At 35.3% G+C, this 25,000-nt stretch overlaps 1 pseudogene; it reads left to right on the top strand.

The window, feature by feature from the left end:
- The window catches only part of LOC126979357 (RNA-binding protein squid-like), a 118,630-nt pseudogene extending 96,417 nt beyond the window's left edge, over positions 1-22,213 (top strand).
- The last annotated feature ends 2,787 nt before the right edge of the window (positions 22,214-25,000 follow it).

Raw genomic sequence — 25,000 nt, 5'->3', positions numbered from 1 at the left:
CTCGTCTCGTCCCTGATTTTCATAAAAAAAAATACTTCAAGCCACATTTTAGCGCTCTAGAGTCGTTTCTCATATCAACGAATTTATAATAGCGTTTGTGTGGTATCAAATATGGCTAATAATCAGGCGGGTTTTGTAAGTCGTATTGTGGACGATTTTATGTTTCTATCCTTTTTCAACCTGTAGAATATTGATTATGATAAAGAAAGGAACATAAAATGTACCATAAGTCTATTTCCCTCGAAAATCGTTCGTAAATGGCATCTAATGTCATCAAGTGGGCGAGAGGTCAGTGTATGTGGCTTATAAAGGTTTGGTTTTTGTTGATAAAGTCCTGTTTTTTTTTCTCAACAGATTGATGGTATTTATATTATTGTTTAGTCTGAATATTTTATAGAGATTAAATTGACTAAATTTAACAGCCACTGTCACTGTTTGATCAAAATAAATGGATATGAAAAACAAACTTAAAGAAATCAGCAGACAATTTCATTTAAAGTATATTGTTTCATAATAAAAAAAGATATAAGGAGAGCTAGAGAAAATTGTATAGATTGTAAATCAATAACATTAAATCAAATATTAAAAAATATAAAGCATCAATCATTTGTAGCGATCGCCCCAAAGGCTCGCAAAAAAAAATATTGCCCCGAGAGTCTTGTGTCCTTTCTTCTCTGAGGCATATCTTTTCGAATGTGTAGTAAATTTTGACATCCAATAAGAGAAGTTGAATTCAACCTCGCTATAGAAATGCCGCGTGAACGTGACGAGTCACGATTGAATCTTCATGTTGAGACATCGCCATGTGGAGGTTCGTAGTATAAGAGTGTATAGAAATACGTGGAAAGTCCATTAATTGTACTCGCCTATGTAGGTGGCATCTTAGCTTATAGCTGAGGTTAATTGAACAATCGGGAAACTGTGAAAAATTACATTGAAATGCCAAGCGCACGCTGATTGATTAGAAGGCTAATTAGTAATTATACAAGAAATACAACCAAATCATTTGTTCGTGAAGACAGCTACTGCCTATTTTTAATTATGATTTCTCCGATCATCCTTCATAAGTCAGCGTGGACTATTAAAGAAGACCTCAGGAAACGTATAGAAGCTTTTGAAATGTTGGCATATAGACATATTATGTTGGCCATTAATTGGACTCACAAGGTCACCAATGTGGAAGTTCTGCGCTGCGTCAATCAAAAACGCGCAGTCATGCAAACCATCAAGATGAGGAAAGTCGCATATTTGGGGCACGTGCATAAGCACGAGAATTATGAACTCCTTCAACTCATCATGATGGGAAAAGTTGCCGGAAGAAGAGGCGTAGGTCGTAGAAAAAAGTCTTGGCTGCGCAACATCCGAGAGTGGACTGGCATCTCGAGTGCGGCAGAACTATTTCGCCTCGCGAAAGAACAAGCCAACCTTCGCTAGTTGGAGAAGCACGCGAAGAAGAAGAATAATCCCTGTTGTCTACATATGCGAATAAATTTATTATTATTATAACAGTTACTAACAAATATTGATGATTAACCTCTGATCAAGTTTTTATTCACCCTTTTTACAAAATATTTGTGACGGTATCTGGCATCGTAGATTTCAAACGAATGGAGCAATGCTTAATAGGACAACTGCCCTGGGAAATATAATTTAAAATATTACAAAATTATCTCTATATTATATTATGTTTTTAAAATACTTGAAAATGGGCCCCTTATAATATAAACCCTAATACTGCGTAAATTTTAAAATGTATCATTGTATTTTATTGCAACAAGTGGAGTAATTATGTTAATTTTATTATAAAGAGCATTCGTAAAGTCATTTAATTATTCTTTTAAAAATATCAAGAAGCATCTTGTATAATAATCTTGGTAAGTCTGTGATGTTTTAACATTACATAAATTAGTGCAGTAGTTAATCGCGAGGAGACAGACAGACAGACGTGGTGGTTTAAGAATATGTAGTTATTGAAACCAATAATACATAACTTAAATTACCTCAACGATACCTACTCTGTGACCTTCATTAATTCTTGACCTTTTGTTTTTAATTGGCAGTGTTTTGCATAATTAAAACTTGAATACTTATTTCTATTTATTAGGCAGAATAATAATCGGCATTCTTCATGTATTTAGAAATTGTTTATGTTGAAATTTAAAGTTGTAGTAGGTCTACAAACGCAAAATTTAAATCGAGTGATGAAGCATCATTGTATCTAACGCGCGGTATCAAAAATTGAACGCAGTATGTACAAATATTACACCATGGCCGTTGCATTTGGAAATAGGCTTACAAAATCCTGCTACTATTTATTTTTTATACTGTTACAATTTTTCGCAAGAGAATTGAGATAATTGTAAGCTGTATCATCATCATCATCATCATTTCAGCCGGAAGACGTCCACTGCTGGACAAATGCCTCCCCCAAAATTCACCATGACGATCGCTCCTGCGCTGCCCTCATCCAACTTACTCCGGAATCTTGACCAGTTCGTCGGTCCAACTTGTGGGGGTCTACCAACACTACGCCTTCAAGTGCGTGGTCGCCATTCGAGGACATTACTGCCCCAACGGCCATCTGTCCGTCAAGCTTAGTAAGACGTATATCACTAATTTATGCAATGCGTTATAAATTATAAGAAATAAAAAACGGCAAAAACTATTAACCAAATATTTCATTTCATAGGTATCATAAATAAAACAACGTACTTAATTGATGCAAAAGCTATTTATCACTGAACACAATAACCATGACAAATATATGAAGCGACATTTTATTTACAATTACCCACATTTACACTTTTCTCGAAGAAATGTATTCATTTTCGCGGCCCTTGTAAAATGACAAATGGATTTTGAAATCTAAAAGTAATAATGGTTGAGATTTTTCGCTCGGGCTTTCAAGTCGATGAGAATTCTATATTTTCCTAAGAGGATTTTTTAGTGTTTCAGTGACTTCAAAATATATTAAAGATTCTATTTTACTGACTAAAGTAATTAAATTTTAAATTTTCATATTAATTAAAATTATACAGTTTTACATTTTGCGTCATTACTTTTTAACTTAGTTAAACATCATATACGATTTAACCACTATAAAAGTTAGTGTAAAAAACTTAAGTGACTGGTGAACTCAATTAAAAGCGATCAGACGCATTACGGAAAGACTCCCATGAAGTGGCCATCCCTACATGGAACCGCAGTATTAATTATAGGAAGCTTTAAATACAGCGCCGAAAAATGGAATGATTTGCCACCATCTACTCGACATCCACTAGAAATCAACATAATATATGTTTTCTTTAAAAAAAAATAACTATTTTCTCCGGCATATGTTAGAAATATGGTTCAGAAAAGCATTAAAAGATAATTCTTCTAATCAGATGTGTTCCATTGAATAAAAAAAAAACATTGATAATCAAATTCATATTCAATTAATTTTTGAACTATGTTCAATAAAATACTTTTTCTCAAACATGCATGGAAATATTGTCATTGTTTTCTAAAAAATAACTCGCGAAGTATCAAATTTTTGGACCAAGACAATCAAATTCATTGCAGGAGCGTTTTTTGAATTTGGAACATAAGAACGCTCCTGCAATGTTGCATGAAACGGCGTGCTGGGGCTATTAAATACTCTTTGATCGGATCTCTTTTGTCATTCTTGGCATACTAGTCCCTTTTGCATTTGCCTGTCGGTACAGATGATAAAAAAATGGCGGCAAAGCTGAAAATTCGTCTTGATTGAACTTAAAATATATAAATTTAATAATAATAAAAATGAGTTCCAACGGTTCAGAGAGTGAAATGAAGATTGATTGTACTCCGCCAGATTTAAGACCAGAAACCAAATTGGCAATGAAAAACCTGCTTTCAGCGCAGTCAAAAGAAAAATATCTGAAAGTATATGAAAATTTTATGAGTTGGAAAAACGAGATTGTGTGAAGGAAAAGTGAACATTTTTGTCGGAAACAGTATTTTTTGCGTATTCGATGAGATTGCTAAAATTAATAAGCCTATAATATTATTCCATGCTGAAATGTACAGTTCATGTTAAAACGGCATTAACTTGAAAAATTATGGGAATTTAACTACTTTTCTTAAACGACAATCGACCGGATTCAAAAAAGCAAGAAAACGAAAATTTTTAAGCAATTTTTAATGAAAGCCCCAGATGATATATATTTAGCGACAAAGGTAAAGTAAAGTTAATGTACAAAATAAAAAGTGTGTATTATTTCGCTGCATTATTTTGAGAAAAGCATTATTATATGCCTCGGCGGGAAATGGTAATTGCCTGTTTCGTATTTAGTGAAGTCCTCGCCTACGTCTCGGCCTGCAAACTCATACTCGACCTGCAATTGCCTATTTCCCGGCCTTTGCAATTATTTACTATTAAAGCCACTATATATATATATAAGCATACTACATATACTTAAAGACAGATACCACAAATACCATCTGTAAAATAAAAATCTAACTTTTACGCAAAATATAATGTGAATACACAATTACAATGACACACGTTTTAATCCTTTTAAAAAGTGATTTATATTAACATAATATACCTACTTATCTTAACTTATATTTGCAATCATTATGATATTATCAATCAATTAAACTATTTTGTATAAGAACAAGCTTTCATCTCAGACCCGTGTCATTTGCAGGCTTTGCCGGTTCACTGGAAGTGAATATTAATTAGGATCAGCTTATGTTAGAAATAATGTTGAAATTTTATAAATGCGTGGGTTGTGCGAGCGATTAATGAGGTAACGTGCTTATCTATTGTCCTCAAATTATTTTTGTATCCTTTACAAATTTCATGCTGTAATTCATCTTCCAGCAAATATTAACTAAAATCGTAAAAGGTTAATTTGTCGCTAAATACCTAAACACAATAACATATTTTTTATTAGTTGAATTATGAATTAAATTATGCTGCTGATAGCGCGTTTAAGAAAAGCGTTACAAATTTATATCATCATTAGGATAAATAAATATCCCTGATAAATCCATCTAGTAGGTATGGTGTGAAGAATCTGTAGGATTTATTTAGTAAGTGGTACCGTCAATAAATAACAAAAGAGTTGGCTATGGTATTAAAGACACCAAAACTCTGTTTAAAATAAATTATAATTCAAAATAATTTAATCTTCCTAATCACGACCGTCTGAAAGCACATTGTCATATCATTGATATATAAAACTTTTTGAATTAATTTTGTCTTGCACAGACCGCCTCTGCTGAAATCGTAGTCCTGGGTGATTAGGTCACGTACCATTAGTGGTAGGCAGGGCGATCTGTGCATAATTTGGCATTGGCGTATGGTCATCACACATCCTGAGAGTTTCCAGGTCTCTGTCGACGCCCCTTTCGGATCGTCTGACCATTGCCTAGTTAGGAGTCTAGTGCCTATACAACGCACAAAACGCAAACCACCAGCGACCCGCCGCGTTTAGCACTACAAGTCAGCAGATTGGAATAGGATGCGTTCCTTTTTTGCATCGTTTTTTTTATGGAAAAGGAGGACAAACGAGCGTATGGGTCAACTGGTGTTCAGTTATCACCGCCGCCCACATTCTCTTGCAACACCAGAGGAATCACAGGAGCGGCCGGCATTTAGTGAAGGTGTACGCTTTTTTTGAAGGGTCATGTCGTATCGTCCCGGAGACACCGCACAAGGAAGTTCATTCCACAGCTTTGTAGTACATGGAAAAAAGCTCCTTAAAAACCGCACTGCGGAGGACCGCCACACATCCAGATGATGGGGATGATATCCTAACTTGTGGCGTGTCGTGCGAAGGTGGAATTCGGCGGCAGGAATCTGGTGAAACAGCTCTTCGGTACACACCCCATGATAAATGCGGTAGAGCACACACAACGAAGCGATGTCTCTACGCAACGCTAAGTGATCCAGCCGTTCACAGAGCAATGGGTCTTTGACAATTCAAGCTGCTCTGCGTTGCACGCGGTCAAATGGATAGAACTGATACTGGGGTGCGCCAGATCAGAGATAACAGCAATACTCACGCGCAAACTTTAGTATTCTGGGGGTTATATTGGACAAGGTTCAATTTCCCCTTTCCGCGTTCTTCTCAAGAAAGGACTCGATAGAAGACACAAGTTTCTCCCGGCACTGGTGGACGATTTCCCTAGAGAGACCTGCATGGCCTGCGTAAATGGCATCGCCCGTGCTGTCGTCTGCATAGCAATGTATCTTGGAGGTGTCCAACATATCATTGATATGCAGAAAAACAGTGTGGGAGATAGCATACAGCCTCGGGGCACTCCAGCGTTCACGGGCTTGGGATTCGAGCAATAACCGTCGATAAAGACCTGTATGCTCGCCCAGTGAGGCAGTTGGAGATCCAGTTGCATAAGCTCTAGTAAAGCCCAAATAATGGCAGTCTTGCGAGAAGCGCCCTGTGCCATACACGATCAAAGGCCTTCGCTGTACCTTGCTTTCGATAGCCGCCAGCCATCTATGTGTTAGGTATACCAGAAGATCACCTGCCGACCGACCATGGTGAAATCCGTACTGTCAGTCGTTGATCAACTGGTTACCCTCTAGGTAAACCAAGAGCTGGCGGTTAATTATGCTCTCCATGATTTTGGAGAGCAGGGAGGTAATAGCAATAGGCCTGTAGTTTGCCGCATCCGTACTGTCTCCGTTGTTTTGGATCGGATGGACAAGGGCTGACTTCCATGAGTCAGGGACTACGCCTTTTGTATATGAGTGCCGGAATAAACGCGCTAGCACCGGCATCAACTCAGGGGCACACGTCAGGCCCGATCGACTTCCTGACGTCCAACGAAAACAGAGCTCGCCTAACAGTTTTCTGTCTGAACTGCACTTCAGGTAAAGAGTTCTGATATCGCTGGATGGTCGGCGGTGTTTTTCCGTTGTCGTCAAGAGTCAAGTTGGAGGCAAAAAGAGCGCACAAGACATCGGCTTTCTCTTTTGCCGTATGGGCCAGGGAGTTATTCCCCATGTGCGTGGCGGCAGGGACGGCTGGTTGAAGTTACCAAAATCAGCTTTCGACAACGACTAGAACTTGCGTGTTCCGGTCGGGTAACTGGAAAGCTGCTCGCCGATTTTGACGACGTGCATCGACTTCGCACGGGAGATTTGCCGCTTAAAAAATCTGGAGGTACGGTTATAATTCCTCTTTAGAACTTTGCAGTTCGGTTCCTTTGAGCCCAGCACCGCAACCCAAGTTCGATACGCCTGTTTCTACCCTTGGGGTAAGGTTTGTTTCCCTTCGGATGATCCCAGTGCCTGCGCTATTGCAGTAGCGGATGTGATACTACAGGGCATGCATATTTTTATATCGAGTGCCAATAGTTGACATTAATAAGTGTCATGTAGATATTACTAAAAAAAGATTTCTCTTTCTTTCTCTCATTATCATTACGACGAATTCCTAAATGCTAGCTGCCTTTAGTAATTGATTAAAAAATATACATGACCACTTACTGTGCGTGAATTGTACATGTTCGTATTTAATTTATTTTAGCATTAATTTGAAATACCTATATTTATTTATAAAAACGGATATACACTGGCCTGCAAAAGTAAGTATCACACTTTTCAAAATTTTTTTTTCTTAACTATGGAAGGTAGAGATTTAAGATTAAAAACGTTTTGTTGGAAACTTTATAGGCTTTAATTCTTAGAAACTAAAATTATACATTAGTTACATTTTTAACTTAAAAAAGATAAATTAATGAAAATAGACATTTTTAGTTTAGTGTAAAAAATTCAACTAAAATGTATTACATGTTATTTAATTTTTACTAACTGGTATTGCCTCCTCGAGCTCTGATTACAGCTTCGAGCCGGTTTGGCATACTGAATACTAGGTTTCGCAGCCGATGTTGGGGAATATTCTCCCATTCTTCTACCAGGGCCTGCTTTAGTGCCCTGAGGGTAGTAGGTGGTGGTCTGCGATTTCTGACTAACCTCCCAAGCTCATCCCAGGCGTGTTCAATCGGGTTGAGGTCAGGACTTCTTGATGGCCAAGCCATCACGCTGATACCGACATCCTGAATATACTCTTGTACGATATGAGCCGTGTGTGGCCGGGCATTATCATGCATCAGCATCGATCCATCACCCATATTTGCTAAATACGGCCCTGCATTCTCATTGAGAATCTCTTGAGCATATCTTTGCCCAGTGAGGGTGCCATTTTCTATGGCTACTAGCTCTGTGCGACCTTCTGAAGATATGCCAGCCCATACATGTACACTGCCTCCACCGTATTGGACTCTTTCTGAGATACAGGCTTGAAGGTATCGCTCACCACCACCTGTAAACACTTCGCCTTCCATCAGAAGTGTAAAGGGAGAATCGAGACTCATCTGCAAACAAATTTTTTGACCATTCTTCTTCATCCCACTGCATGTGTTCACGGGCGTATCGCAGTCTCGCTACTCGATGCTGTCTCTCGAGTTTTGGGCCACTCGCTAGTCTTCGGGGTTTCAAATTTGCTTCAGCATGTCTTCTTCTCACTGTACTGTCACTAATGTAGTCCCTCCGGGTCTGAAGTAGCTGTTGCTGGTCTTCAACTGCATTTTGGCGGCGATTTTTTAACACAGTGGAAATAATATAACGATCTTCTCGGGCACTGGTACACCTGGGTCTGCCATTACAAGGTCTCCTCAGATGGTGTCCAGTCTCTTTGTACCTTCGCTTTACCTTCTGGACCGTTCGTACCGTCACACCCACCATTCATAGTTTCAGAAAAGCCATGATCCTAGCACATTCTTCAACTGAAAGAGGCATGATAAATAAATGTTATGTGCTTTTTAGCATAAAATATTTAAACAAGACCCATCGATCTTGAAAAAATTTAAAACGGAAAGAAAAATGTGAATGTTAAAATTGTGATTCGGAAACGTACACTTTGAAAAAGGAATGGTTTTGTTTTTGAAGTTTTTTTTCAGCCAATTCTTAAAAGAAGGTTACCGACTATAAAGTTTTTATGTACAAAAATACATTCTCTTTGGAGTCCTTTTTATTTCGAAAGTATATCTTGTGAACTTAAAACGTTATCCTAATTTTAAAAGTGTGATACTTACTTTTGAAGGCCAGTGTATATCCAAACTCTTTTTTTACAAATGACATATCTTAATACAAACCAATTAAAAGAAATACTGCTGCTGTAAATTTGTGAGGTGCACAGCTTGCATTTAAATGTATGTCGTCATTAGAACTGGTTGTGAAAAATTCTTAAAGTTCTGAACAAGTTGTAGGATTACGGTTTAAAAGGTCAATCCCTTGTTGAGGCCCCGTTTCATCAACCAAAATACAGACTTGATGCGGAATTTAAAAAGATGTTGCATTTGATAAAAATATATAAGTGATGCAACTCCATCAGATTTGTACTAGTTTAAAGGTAAGAGCATGCTAAAAGTAATAAAAATAGAGGTACTAATAAATCAATGGCCTTATTTACGTTCCAATAAAGTGGGCCATACACTGACAGTTATCACATTTCACTAATGTACATGTATGAACATGGCTATATTAAAGTCAAAGTCAATGTCGGTTGCCATATTGGAGCAGTGTGTGTAAATAATATTAGCCATGCTGATGAAATGATGGTGATCAGTACATTTTCATGCGAATTATCAAAGCTGCTGGGCACTATATGTGAAAAGTATGCAAATGATCATGGTTTGCAATATAGCACCAATAGAAGTACATACACGATCTTTTGGGGACGTAGTGACAGCTTTAACTCTATACTTGGCAGAGAAAAAATTCTTTGAATATCAAAATAAAATTTTTATATGGCGTAAACTTTGTGTCCCAAAGATGCCTAGAAAAATACAGAAAAAATCCGATGTGAGTAGTTTTAAAAAAAACAGATGTATGTGGGATGCAGTGCCAAGAGTCCTTCATTATATGTTATAATTTCAATGTATCTCTGAAGATACATAGCCAGTTTACCTATGACGTCATTGTTAAATAACTTGGTTAGAAAAATAAGTAAAAAGATTGCATTTTTAATCAAAAATAAGTTCGTTTTGTTAGAATATATAGATAATAACATAAAATGTCATTCCTGTTGAAAAACCAATAAAACTGTGCGTATAGTCATACGCTAAAACAATACAGTGCTCTGCGGGTCAAATATAATAATGCATTTAGGGTACTTTTGCACCTGCCACGCTTCTGCGGCATATCGGATATGTTTTCTTAGGCGCGGGTGGATTGCTTTTATAAAATTTTGCGAAAACATTGCATGCCCTCGATGCTAAGGGTGCAGGGCAGCCTCAAGAATATTTTGTATTCATTCGCAAACCAATTTGACTGTCAGAATTTCAACCACTTTAATATAATTGATTCAAAGATATATATTATTTCGATTTTTTTTACTATAATTATTATTTTTTTGTAATTATTAGGACTAGTAATTACAAATAAATAAAATCCGGGTTGGTGGAATTAATAAATAATATATATTTTTTTACATAAAAGCCCAGTTATTGTAATACCAAAAATATAATATTATAGTTAATGCATAGTTTGATACAAATAAAAATATCAAAATTCGCACCGTTTTATTTCTTGTCACAATGTATAATCTTCTTTAGTCCTTGTCTGGTTTGAAAAGTAGTAGCTGAAACGTTTTCCTTACTTAAAGCATCATGTCTAGACGACTCGCTATGTTTATTTATCGAAAAATTGTCAATAACGTTTGGAACTTTAAATTTCTTGTAAAAAATATATTTTATAACGGGCGTTAAAGTCATAACTTACTTAACGTTAAAGTATTGTCTAATTGTGTTTTCTTTGATTAACGTGAGTGTCCCGTCCCCCTGAAAACGTGCTCTGAAAATGTCACGAAACGTCTTGTTAGCTAATGCAATTAATAATAATAAAAATGCAAATTTTACGCCGAAACGAATGTAAAAACATAGTTACAATTTCATTACGCGCGTCTTAAGGTTTTTCAAATTGTTTTACTTAAATATTATCCAATTAATATAATTAGAAAAATAAAAAGAATGAAAGACAAATTGCATAAAAATAATGGGAGAAATAATTATAAACTCATTCAGTACTGTAAGATATGCTTTCATATTTCTGTTTTTATTTATGAAAATAAGGCACGAGACGAGCAGGACGTTCAGCTGATGGTAATTGATACGCCCTACCCATTACAATGCAGTGCCGCTCAGGATTCTGGAGAAACCCAAAAAATCTGAGTGAGACTACAATTGCGCTCGTCACCTTGTCAGAGATCAGATGTTAAATCTAATTTGCCCAGTAATTTCACTCACTACGGCGCCCTTCAGACCGAAACACAGTAATATTTACACATTACTGATTCACGGCAGAAATAGGCGCCGTTGTGGTACCCATAATCTAGCCGTCTTCCTGTGCAAACTTCCCTTGCCTCCCACTGGTAATATACTGGTGATATTTCACATAAAGATGTAAGAAAGTTGCCATGGGCGTTCTAGCTCGCGCACCAAGGATTCTGTACAGAAGAGCAATGAACAAAAAATAATGACGATAAGAACAAATAAAAATTCTTACATGCATTATTTACTTGTGCTGTGAGATCAGCTCATATCCCATGACTCAATGAAAATATTCCCAATACGATGCAATGTGTATTTACATTTTGCAACCACATTAAAGCAAAAACTAAAATCAAAATCACTTGAAAAGACAGATTTTTTACAACCATGTAAGTCCATGATTTTAATTAGAAGCTTATTTTTACAGCTTCAGAGGACAGTATGTATGTGAAGTTAATTTTAGTTCCTGAGTTCTCGGACAGACGGGGAAATAAATGGAATAATAATAATAATCTTTATTTGTCTAATGTGTGTATAATTATTATATGTCAACAAAAATTACAATACGAATTATATCAGCTCCGCGCCAATATATAATAATAATATTATAACATTACAAGTACATATTTCATTGTTACATCATATTAACATCTACACAAAATATACAATAGATAGTCAAAGTTCAACACAAGATTATAAAAAAGGACAACAAAGCAACAACAGAGTTCAGTTTTTTAATTATTACACCCAAAATATCAACAATATCATCTTGAAAGTAATTTGGCTAATATAAAACATCCACTTACAAAATGACTAGTGAACAAACGAGTAAAATGGATTAACATTATGTATTCTTAGTTTAAATTCTATATTCGGTATATCAGTCGTATTCTCTGGCAGTTGGAACACAATACGACATGACATGGCCTTACAATGTAGAGTTTATTGTTTGAATTGCTAATTAGTTAATGTTACTACTATGCTGCTTATTACAACTGTGAGTACTAGGGGTAAGTCTCTTTGAAAATAGGTACCATCGATAGCATTACAATAATCTAAAGCTGTCTATCGAGCTTATAATGATTGTTGACTAACTTGACTTCATTTATGGTCATGTATGCCCAAGAGGAGGCAGAATTCATTTCACTTCACTACACAAAAATGTGAAATTGTGATTGTCAGTATTCCCCAGTCTCAGTATGTCACTGTCCCAATCTGTCAGGACTCTCAATACTCCTTTTACTGATTATCAACCTCGACTCATATATTATTCCCACAAGAAATGTATTATAAGAACCTGTCGCGATGACCTAGGTAGAAATATGGGGTTGATTTTGTTAATGTTGATTACGGGCAGTCAGTATCAAAAATTTGCACACCAGGACACGTTAGCCTCAAATTTGTAGTAATTAAGTTACATTCAATATAGGTATATTATTTAGTAAAGTAATTTAGTAGAAATTCAAAAATGCTCCGAGAAACTTGGAAATTACATCCATATTATTGAAATCATGGCTGTTAGTGCGGCAGCCACCTAGGGTTTAAAAAATGATACCAAAGTATTTCTCTGCACCGTTCAATTCATGTTTGAGGAGTCCAACATAACATTGTAATGCAGAAGAAACAGTGTAGGAGATAGCACACAGCCTTGGGGCTCTCCAGCGTACATAAGCGTCGGGGTTTAGTAATACCCATCGACTACGATGTGTACGCTGCGTCCAGTAAGGAATCTGGAGGTCTAATAGCATAAGGTCTCGGGAAGGCCCAATGATGGAAGTTTTAAAGCACCTTCTGCCATACACGATCGAAGGCCTTCGCTATAATCAGACTAATCGATAGGCCTTCTGAGCGTTAGTTATACCCAAAGGTCGCCCGTCCATCGACCATGGTGAAAACCGCATTGATAATATAAATAAGACAGTAAGGATGGTAGTCACAAAGTAGCTTAACAGACAGAGGACAAACTCAAGCAGTGAGTATACACTCTTATATTCAAGTATAAATTTAGTTTACCACAAGATATACATATAACTCGACGAAATAAACGTAAGCAACCAATTTGGATCCGTAGACCCAACAACAAATATTTACTGACACTAATGGCACGTTGTTGCACTTTACTCTATGGTGAACGGGTTAATCGATCTCTGTTTGCTCAATACGAGGCTTTGTATGGATAAAGGTTTGGCTGATTTTGTTAGTAAGGGTTAGTTTGCACAGGTTATTTTAACAAAACAACTTGATAACTTATACTACGAATGATAACTGTATTATTGTACATAGTCTGGCCATAAACACTATTACAGTTAAAAATAAACATAATATTACATTTGAATTTGGAATCTGTCATTTTTATATGATTATTCATTGTGTTTTCTCATTTTGGCGCCAATAGGTACATTGTAAAACATTTTGTTAACTGAATCGCTGTGATTGTATGACACAAAGTAGTAATTTTTAAAATTCTCCATACGCTTGGTATTAGTAAAATGTTTGTGTACAAGGCTATTAATAGGTACAATGAGACTCCTCTGTTTGTGACAGAAAAAGACCTGGCCGTCCACGCAGTACGAAAAAAATCGTCAATTTCTTTTATAAATACTATCTATGTTTACAATTTATTTTATCTTTCGTAAATAATCTAAAGGTAATTCGCAACAAATATTCTATTAACTCCGCCTGTCGTGTGTTCCAAGTCTAACAGACACTAAGTAATCAAGACGTATGTATCCAAGGCCTTACCTCCATAAATTTTCTTTGTTCAGATTTCTTTCCGATAATTATTGCAAGCAGTGATACAGTGAGCGAATCTCAGGAGTGAGAAAATCTTTTGCAGATTTATTGTGTGGGAATAATTTACACGGAGATAATATTCCGTTGTCGAATTATATATATGTGGCTGGCAAGCTTACCTATTAAGCAGTTATATTGAATACCTATTTGTAAATAATTTCGTAAATAAGACGCAAGCTGCGAGCTTAAAAAACTGTTTAGGCTATGCTTGCGATATTCGAGTAAAACAATCGTTTTTATTGCGTTAGATGTTGTTTTCTTATACAAAAAAAAAGTATGTGTGTATTTATGCTTAGAAGTATAACGCTTAGAACATGAGTAGGCCTAAGCAAAATGAAGCAGTTTCAATGTGGTCGTTTATGACCACATACGTTTCCCACCGCGTCAGTGTCATTCTGTCAACTTCCAGGATAATCAGTGCGCGGAATTTAATTGAAAAATTTGCACACGGACTAGTAAAAAAAGGAGGACTCCGCACTGTGATATCAGCATATGAAGACCATTATGCTAGTGTGTGTGCGGTTGCGAGGTATACCAGTTACACAATTTTTTCTCCCTTAAATAATCTTATATCTACAAATACTTTTATATTATTGTTTTTACACTTTTTCACAACGCACGACAGCATTTTTAAAATATTTAATTGCGACGCAAACTAATATGTCACCGACGATGGCAAATCACCTCCGCTGGGATAGTTTTTTGTAATTATTGGTAGATTTTGATAGGAGGCTATAATGTACGATGCTACATGATGTTATAAGTATTCAAAGTCAAAGTCAAACAATCTTAATTCAAATAGGCGTAAGCTAAGCACGAGCACTAAGCAGTGAATAGTCACTATAAATATTTCTTGTAAATTACTGAATTAATTGTTCGGAAAAAGTTGAGCTCGTTAGAACATTAACGGCCACTATTTTTGGCCGCCTTCAAAAAAGGAGGAGGTACTCAATACGTCGGCATGTTTTTAAAGTGAAACTTCTTTATCAACGTATGAGAGAAATTGAATAGCAAATCGTCACGGTTACGCGCCATTTTGTTTTTTTAAATCCAACATGGCCGCCGCGCAAAGTTATGATTTCAACAATATGGATATCGTATCCAAGGTTCTCGAGGGTGCAGTAAACGAATTTGGGATAATTTTTGAAGTCCAAGATGGCCGCCGTGCAAAATTATGATTTCAACAATATAGATATCGTATCCGAGATTCTCGAGTGTGCAGAGAACGAATTTGGGATCATTTTAGAAATCCAAGATGGCCGCCGCGCACATTTATGATTTCAAAGATTTTGCTTCCACGTGGCACAGCAATTTACGAAAGATGCCTATAAGTTGTTTGGCATAAGGATTATCATTATAACCACCACGCATACGGATAGCCCCAAAATAATTTTTCACCGCACCCATCTTGGATTTCAAAAACGATCCCAAAATTGTTCTCTGCTCCCTCGAGAACCTTGGACATGATATCCATAGTGTTGAAAGCATACTTTTACGCGGTGGCCATCTTGGATTTCAAAAATGATCTCAAATTCGTTCTCTGCATCCTCGAGAACCTCGGATACGATTTCCATTATGTTGAACTCATAAATTTGCACGGTGGCCATCTTGGATTTCATAAATTATTCCAAATTCGTTCTCTACACCCTAGAAAACCTCGGATATAGCTCTAGGCTCTAGGGAACGGCGCCTCTTTTTTCTCGCTTTTTCGTTTCATGGAGTTTCAAAATACAACGATTCTAAGGAACTTCTTTACTTAGGTACACTTCAAAAATTGTTGCAACAATAATTAAATACCTACGTGATGTTTTTATTAAATTCTTAATTTATATTTTATTTCTTCTTTCTTATTACATAAAATCTAGTATTTCTTACAAATTACTGATTTAGGGAAATTTCTATTCACTTGCAACATTATTTGGCTGTCTGTGTGCGTGTTAGCGAATGTAAGTACGTGACGCTCACACACACATTCAAAATTCAAAAATTCAAAATTCAAATATTTTTATTCAAAATAGGATTTATAATCACTTATTGAACGTCAAAATCTACCACCCATTCAAAAGAAACTGCCTCAGACCTGAGAAGAATGGGCGCAAGAAACTCAGCGGGCTTTTTTTTTTATATAAAATATGGATTACAATGTAATATCGTACAATAAACATTTATAATTAAAGAGCCTGAGGGTGTTCGCTTTAATCCCAGTCCGTGGTGTCATTAAGAAAATCGTTTATGCTATAATAACCTTTCCCACACAAACGTTTTTTAACAATTCTTTTAAATTTCGTAACACATTTGTTTTGTACATTTTCTGGGATCATATTGTAGAAGCATATATATCGCCCAACAAAAGACTTACTAACTCGACCCAACCGAGTAGTAGGCATAACAAGTTTATGTTTGTTCCTCGTGTTAACATTATGAATGTCACAGTTTCTAGAAAATTCCTCAATGTGCTTATGAACATACAAAACATTATCAAAAATGTATTGAGAAGCAACAGTCAAAATGTTTATTTCTTTAAATTTTTCTCTTAATGATTCTTTAGGACCTAGGTTATAAATCGCGCGAATAGCCCTCTTCTGCAGCACAAAGATAGTATTAATATCGGCCGCACTGCCAAAAACAATATACCATAGGACATAATACTATGAAAATAACTAAAGTATACTAATCTCGCCGTATCTATGTCAGTTAACCGTCTGATTTTCTTAACCGCATATGCTGCAGAACTTAGCCTATTCGCCAATCCTTCAATATCCCCCACTGCATTAATTATAATGTTACTTCTATATTGACAGGAACTATGAATGAAACTATAGTTCTGAGCCTTATTATTGTATGTTTTTATGTATGCAATATTGGCCTAACGAAGCAAAAATCAATTATATATGAATTATTCCTCGTGCTATTCTACATTTTTAGAGAGAACGCTTTTGTAAAAATCTTACAAATATGGCTATGACAATTAATTATGAAACAATGAACTGTCCTTACGAACACTGTCCTAATAATGGACGAAGAAACAAAAAAAATAATGAATGACGCAAACGTCAGAAAATTTTAGGAACCAACTTCACCCTGTTACTTTTCTGTTAAATTTCACTCTCATATTTTTTTCATAACGCGCCTAAATAAGTATAACTTCAAAAGACCATAGTTTAAAAATAAATTTTATACTTTAGCAATACAAAGTATTACACAATTATAAGTAAAAAGTAATAATTAATTGTAAAAATATGTTTTTACAACATGATCCCACATAATGTTCACAACAAATGTATTACGAAATAAATAAGAATTGTACAAATTATTTAAGTTTTCTTTAGTGTTAATTCCACCAATATTTGTTTTTAAAAAACAATTCGACACGTGTTTCGCCTCTACACGAGGCATCCTCAGGACGTGTTGTCTCGCCAAAATCTGGCACAAAACAAATATTGGCGGAATTAACACTAAAGAAAACTTAAATAATTTGTATAATTATGGATTTCCGCAAAGTAACGCCTAATGCAATAAATAAGAATTGTTTAAAAAACGTTTGTGTGGTAAAGGGTACTATAACATAAATTACTTTCTTAAAGATACTACTGATTGGGAATACAGCGACCTATTAAATTATAAATTTAATTGTACGATTTTACATCATAAACATATTTTTATATGAAAAAAGAAGCCCGCTGAGTTTGTTGCGCCTTTTGAAATGGGTGGTAGTTTTTTACTTTCAATTAGTGATTTTATAATTTACTGTTATAAAGCGGTGGATACTTGAAATCAATTATTGTTTTTATTAAAGTGTAGTTACCAATAGCACGCTTATTACAATAAAACTAATTCTTTTGAAATCGACTAAGTTCACATATTAAAATTACTATTCTTTTATTTCTAACTCAGAGCAATATTGGGAAATGAGAGAATAAAATTCAACATTGACTCTTAACTAAAGATATCACAGAGGTAATCAGATGCTCAACCTTTATTTCCTACAGCTTAAAAATACATAACAATTTCCACAGTTGAAAAGACTCTCGCAAACCTCTAAAACATTAAATGTTTTAGTCCTCAAAGAAAAGAAAATAAAATTTGCAATTGCCTTACAACACTGTTGGAAAATCGCCGCTTCGTAATCCGAATAGAGAGATCTGCTACCTGGATATAACATTGGAATTTTATTTGATTCGTTTCCTGCGGGAAAATTCTGGGAGATTTCGTTTGTATGTTACGGAAAAGCTTATTTTTTAAAAGCCTAAGACTTTGAGTATTTATTTTTACTAAAATTTATTTCTTGAACTACTATCTGAGGCGATTTATAGGACATGAATCGACTTTCATGTCAGCTGTTTCTTGACAAAAGCCATTTTTGCTTGAAGAAGAGTTATGAGCAGTAAATATTTTCAAAAATGCTCAGTAAAAAACAGTTAATCGGAATAAATATGCGCATATTAATATTAATTAGAAATGCATTTCAATGAATGTGGACATTCGTAGTGATTATTTTAAGGAATCTTAAAATATCCAACTAGATATTATACTATCAAATATTATTCAATGATTACACTCCACGATCCAATTACAATAAATTTTTATATCTTTACTTTAACCTTATGTATAAATAAAAATAATATAATAAAACTGTTTGTTTTTTTTAAGTAAGAATTTTTTTTAAGTAGGTACCTACTTTGCATTTGCACAAATTCTTTAACTGCATCATTAAACAGAAAACATTTTATTTATTTTTTGGGCTAATTACTAAAACATGTTTCAGTATTTTTAACTGACTTCAAACAAGGAGGAGGTTTACAATTCGTTAATTTTTTTTTATGTTTGTTACCTCAGAACTTTCGACTGGTTGAACAGATTTTGATAATTCTTTTTTTATTTGAAAGCTGGTGCTTTCCGTCCCTGGTGCTAGTCCCGATCTGGGCAATGGCAACCATGACAAAACCATAAAACTTTAATTAGCTATAAGTATGTGCGTGACAAAAGTAGGAATAACTCAATATGGGCTAACCAATTTCGATAATTTTATTGGAAAGAATATACTTCAAAGGTAGTTTGGTGAGAGTTTGGTTTGGTTCCGATTATGGGATCCATGGCAAAGTAACGGAGTGCTTCAATTCTTTGTAGCAAATTAACGATACTCGGCCGATCTGTTTTAAGCTATCCGGATACTTGAGTTACCTACCGTAACGCCGTTGTGGTCAAGTAATTGTCGTTGTCGAATTTGATGATCAATAGAACTCCTTAACAACTTACAGTAAGGGTGCGATCTGTGGCAGAATTTCTGTCCGTAATCAAATTGCAATTCGCTTATGTTCATTGCTATATTGCAAGATTTAGTAGGTTTACACATATTTAGACAAATTATTAGATAGTGTACTTTAGATTCATTAAAAATAAAAAATAATAGTAACAAAGAAACAACCGACTTCAAAAAATATATTCCAAAACAATATATATTTATGTGTACTAAAAAGTAAAAAAAAATTGCGTATTTTTATACAATCTAATTCTTGTAAGAAAATTTTAAACAAACGAATCTACACGAGTAAGTCACAAGCGATCGTTCAATACTAATATTTCTTATATTTGAAACTATCACGTCAACACGTTGTCGCTTCTCAGAGCCGACTGGCGTGCGGAGCGCGGAGTTGGCAACAGCGCTTCTGAATTTACTCATTCGAGCAATGGTGGAGCCCCACTTTCTATTCCAAACAAACATAGATCCAAATTAATTTATAGATACGAGATCTGTGATTCGATTCTAGAAAAATTATGCAATAGTTTCACGATGTAATAAATTGTATTAATTCCATGAATATTTTTTTGAAGTTATACTTCTTTAGGCGCGTTATGAACACATTATGAGAGTGAAATTTTAAGATGCGCGCGTATCACTGTTACACAAAAGTAACAGAGTGAAGTTGGTTCTTAAAATTTTCTGACGTTTGCGACATTCGTTATTTTTTTTTTGGTTTCTTCGTCCATTATGAGGATATGCTTGTTCAAGCCCGTTCAGCCGTATTCGTTGTTTAATAATTAATTGTCAATGCAAGATTTTTACAATATTTTTCTTTCTACGAACTTAGCACGAGGAATAAATAATTTTAAGGATTTTTGCTTTGTTAGGCCAAAGAAGTATAACTTCTTGCGTACATACATAAGTACAAACACACTATTTTTAATAATAAATGATATAGTTGTATTATTTACTATTTCATTATACATGAACTGCAAAAAAATATGGTTTTAGGCCGCCATCTTTAATGACGACACAGTGACATCATGCATACATTGCAAAAATCACCAATCAAATGTATCGTTTACAAACTGACAACTTCTTGCCGTGGTCACACAGGCGTTATTTATTTGACATGGTTCCATCCTTTTCCAACTCATCCTTTGACAACCGGTGTCTGTATTGATAAATGTCATATCTCATCTGAAAGGGAAAATTACAAGGACGGAACGGATTCGTTCCCTTATTTCTATGCGAAACAAAATGTCGAAATGCCTACCGTACTCGAGGTTGATTGATGTGATCTTTTATCCTGTAATGATAAGTAATATAATGAATGTCGTATTAGGTTTAGAACCGCCAAAATTCTAAATACAAATGTTTATGGTGCTATTCAAATTCAGAAGAACGGGGGAAAGAAACTCAGTTTTATATTAAATTGCAATTAAATGAATTAATTAAATCGCGTGAGAGTGATAGCTAAATTCCCAAGATATTGCATCATTTAAAAAAAAACATCGATTATGCTATAGTGAAAATATTAATAATTTGTTATTTTTTTAAAGTGCCTCACTTCTGGGATGAATCACACAATTTTTTTTTATGACAATAAGCGACGAGACGAGCAGGATGGTAATCGATACGCCCTGCCCATTAAAACGCAGTGCAGCTCAGGATTCATGCAAAACCCAAAAATTCTGCGCGGCACTACAAAAATTTCAGAGTTCATTTTATTCGTGGCGAAATCAACTAAATTTGTTTAGTTTCTGTACTATTCGCCACGTTTACCGCTCGACTCCAAAGAGGATGTAAATACTATGTAATAAGAGGCGGGACTGCCTAAGTAAAATTAAGTTTGGTATGAAACGTGCAGTCATTTGACATAAGTCTGAAAAATTTGTAATTACAGTATGACGATCGGCGACGAAGTATAATCCGGCAAAGTTTGAAAGTTTGTCAAGCTGCTTGTTTGATTATCAAGACAAATTGAAAGAGCTCTTCTCAAAACATGGAGAAATCGCCAGTGTAAAACGTGGTCCAATCATTGTTACTGAGTTGACCACAACTCCGAAATTATCAGCTATTGTTGAATTCAAAAACAAAGAGTCTCTGGAAAAGGAACTACTAGAAGATGGCACTATGTTGGATTGCTATCTCTGCAGCAGTGGAGTCCTCAGCTGAGACCACTGTACGTGTTGGTGTTCCCTACGAGGACTCCACTGACTATGTCAGGCAGTTGTTTGGACAATGTGGTGAGGTCGCCCATATTCATGAGTTCAGCAAGACAAAGTATAAGATATTACGTGTGACATTCCATGAGAAAGAATCGGCGGAGAAGGCGCTAAAACTGGATCGCGAGCTGCGACTCAACGGATTTCTGGTCACAGTGTCTAAGAACAGAGATGAGGAAGAGCAAAAGACACATGCCCAGTCCAATGCTAAGGGCAACAAGCGGCAACACGGAGGACAGAACCAGAACCGCAACTCGGGAGGTGGCAACACCAGTACTAACAATGCCAACAACTCGTACCACGGCCGGGGCGGCTCAAACTACAACGCGCGCGGCGGGAACTTCAGAGGAGGTGCACGCGGACGAGGCGGTTTCGCGGATCGCGGCGGCGTGGGAGCCTTCCCACGCGGCGGGTACGCTCCTGTTAACAGCTACATGTCGCAGCCGTTCATGGGCGCGTTCATGAACGACGGTCAGCGGCCCAACAAGCGACTGCGGCAGCTGTAACGCGGAAGGGGGCGGGGCCGCGGACGGTGTGCGTGTGCGTGTAGCGAGGATGCGTGTGACGACTCGATGTTGTGTGTGTGTGTGTGACGTGGACTGCAGTGGAATATTATCGGATAAATCTAGACAATAATACTGCTACGAATCTTTTGTGAAATGTATATTATTGTTAGTAATTATGTATTTTGGAAAATTTTAACGTCATAAATGGGGCAAACATGTACTTTATAATATTTATGTAACATCAATCTGACATGTTTATGCAAATAAAAACTTTGACTATGACTAAGGGTCGATATTTTTCATAACGGCTTATTATTTCTCAATCGGCAATTTACCATTTAGAAGTAGTTTATGTAAGATCTGATAATTGTATCTGAAGTGTTGCCATTTAAGTGGCTTAATTATCATAGTTTTTATGTAGGGTAGGTACTTTTAAGCGATTTTGTACTCGAATATTTTTGTATTACATTTTATACAATAAATTCCAAATTGCAGTGGGGCCCCCATATTGAAGGATTGGCGAATAGGCTTAGTTCTGCAGCATATGCGGTTAAGAAAATTAGACGGTTAACTTACATAGATACGGCGAGATTAGTATACCTTAGTTATTTTCATAATATTATGTCCTATGGTATATTGTTATGGGGCAGTGCGGCCGATATTAATACTATCTTTGTGCTGCAGAAGAGGACTATTCGTGCGATTTATAACCTAGGTCCTAAAGAATCATTAAGAGAAAATTTTAAAGAAATAAACATTTACACTGTTGCTTCTCAATACAGTTTTAATAATGTTCTGTATGTACATAAGCACATTGAGGAATTTTCTAGAAACTGTGACATTCATAATGTTAACACGAGGAACAAACATAAACTTGTTATGCCTACTACTCGGTTGGGTCGAGTTAGTAAGTCTTATGTTGGGCGATGTATATGCTTCTACAATATGATCCCAGAAAATGTACAAAACAAATGTATTACGAAATTTAAAAGAATTGTTAAAAAACGTTTATTTGGGAAAGGTTATTATAGCATAAATGATTTTCTTATAGACACCACGGACTGGGAATAAAGCGAACACCCTCAGGCTATTAAATTATAAATGTTTATTGTACGATATTACATTGTAATCCATATTTTATATTAAAAAAAAAAGCCCGCTGAGTTTCTTGCGCCCATTCTTCTCAGGTCTGGCAGTCTCTTTTGAATGGGTGGTAGTATTTGACGTTCAATAAGTGATTTTAAATCCTATTTTGAATAAAAATATTTGAATTTTAATTCTTATTTATTAATGAAAGAGTAAAATGTTTCTGGGATTCCGCCATTTTATTTGACTGATTATTATTTTCATTATATATTCTATTTTTAATTCAGTTCATTGTCCATCCGCACATTTTAAATATTTCACTCATTAATAAAATAATTGATAATAATAAATTGAAGGTTATATTATTATTAGCACATATAAAAAGACGTTGTTATTGAATATTAACAAATATGGCTGTATGGGCTCGAACCCTTTGCCTATCCCAATAATGGAAACGAAAATCAAAAACCAAGAACAAATTAACGAATGTCAGTAAATTTCTGAAACCTATAAATATACATATATTATTTATTGCAATAGTAGTAATAAATAAACAATAAAAACACTTGGAGTTTAAAAAAAATATTATTGAGTAGTTTGAAATATTTTTAAAACCATTAAAGTACAACGACTTGAAAAATTCTTTCAATTGATTTTTGTACTGAACGTTACTTCCGTCAGAAAAAAATTCTGAGTTACCCCCAAGTCGCGCCTAAAGAAGTTTTACTTCAATAACATGTAAATAATTAGTATTATTTAATAAATATTGTAAATTTAGTAATTTAAGTTTTAAAAAAAAAACGTGACTTAAAAAAAAATTAAATAAAGTATTATTATATAAAAATCATTATTTATAAATACGCACGCTCGGGTGGCACACGTATCTACCTATCCACAATAACAACAGAACAGTTAAAAGAGATCTTGTCTGTAGGAACAACCATATATCTGCCCCTATCCTTCGAAAAACGTTGGGTAGAATGAGATCAGCACCAGGTTTATCTCTTAAAACGCCCTGAATGTTCTACATCAAATACTGTATCATAAGCTTCGATAAAAGTTTGTAAATAAACTAGTTTCGACGCCGCAATATTTCATTCAACAAACAACTTAAGAAACAATAATTCACACGGAGCGGGTGTTTATCGAGATATTTGCGCGAGGTTCAAAAATGGAACGTGATGTATGACACTGTTTCCTGACGGATGTTTCTGAGGTGATACGTCAATTGTGATGCCATTATGAAAATTGTAAGAATATTCTGACTTTGCAAAATCATAATGCAGTGATTGATGACCTTTATTTTTAATATTGTATTTCATCTTTTTTGTGTGGGAGCAGATCGCCACCTACCGGCAATAGTTCGCAACTATTGATATTTATATTTTAATTTATGGTTTAAATGAATATATTATTAATTAATAGATATATCTGAAATATTTAAGATGTAAATACAAATAGCTATTTGTAAAATATAAAACCGTTATTTATTAAGGTCTGATATTTAAATAGACACTGTTTTGAATGTTTCGAAGATGTTTGATGTTTCATTTATTGTTAAAATACTTAATTTACTGTGTAAATGTTTAAAATAATTTCTATTAGAATTAATATCATTCTTCTGAGTCAAACTTTATGATTTTATGCATTAACTCTTTCTTAATTGCATTTCGAAGCAAGCTTGCAGCGCCATCTTGAACTTTTTTTTTTTGAGAGGAGGAAATACATTTACGTATTTACGCCCCGGAACGCGGCGTAATAAGTCGGACTCGAGTGTCCGCGTAAGCGGACACCCCATACCGACTAAAACCTCCTCTGTG

Source organism: Leptidea sinapis, chromosome 3 (assembly GCF_905404315.1).
Source record: "Leptidea sinapis chromosome 3, ilLepSina1.1, whole genome shotgun sequence".
NCBI lineage: Eukaryota > Metazoa > Arthropoda > Insecta > Lepidoptera > Pieridae > Leptidea > Leptidea sinapis.
This window is presented reverse-complemented; position numbering and strand designations above follow the sequence as displayed.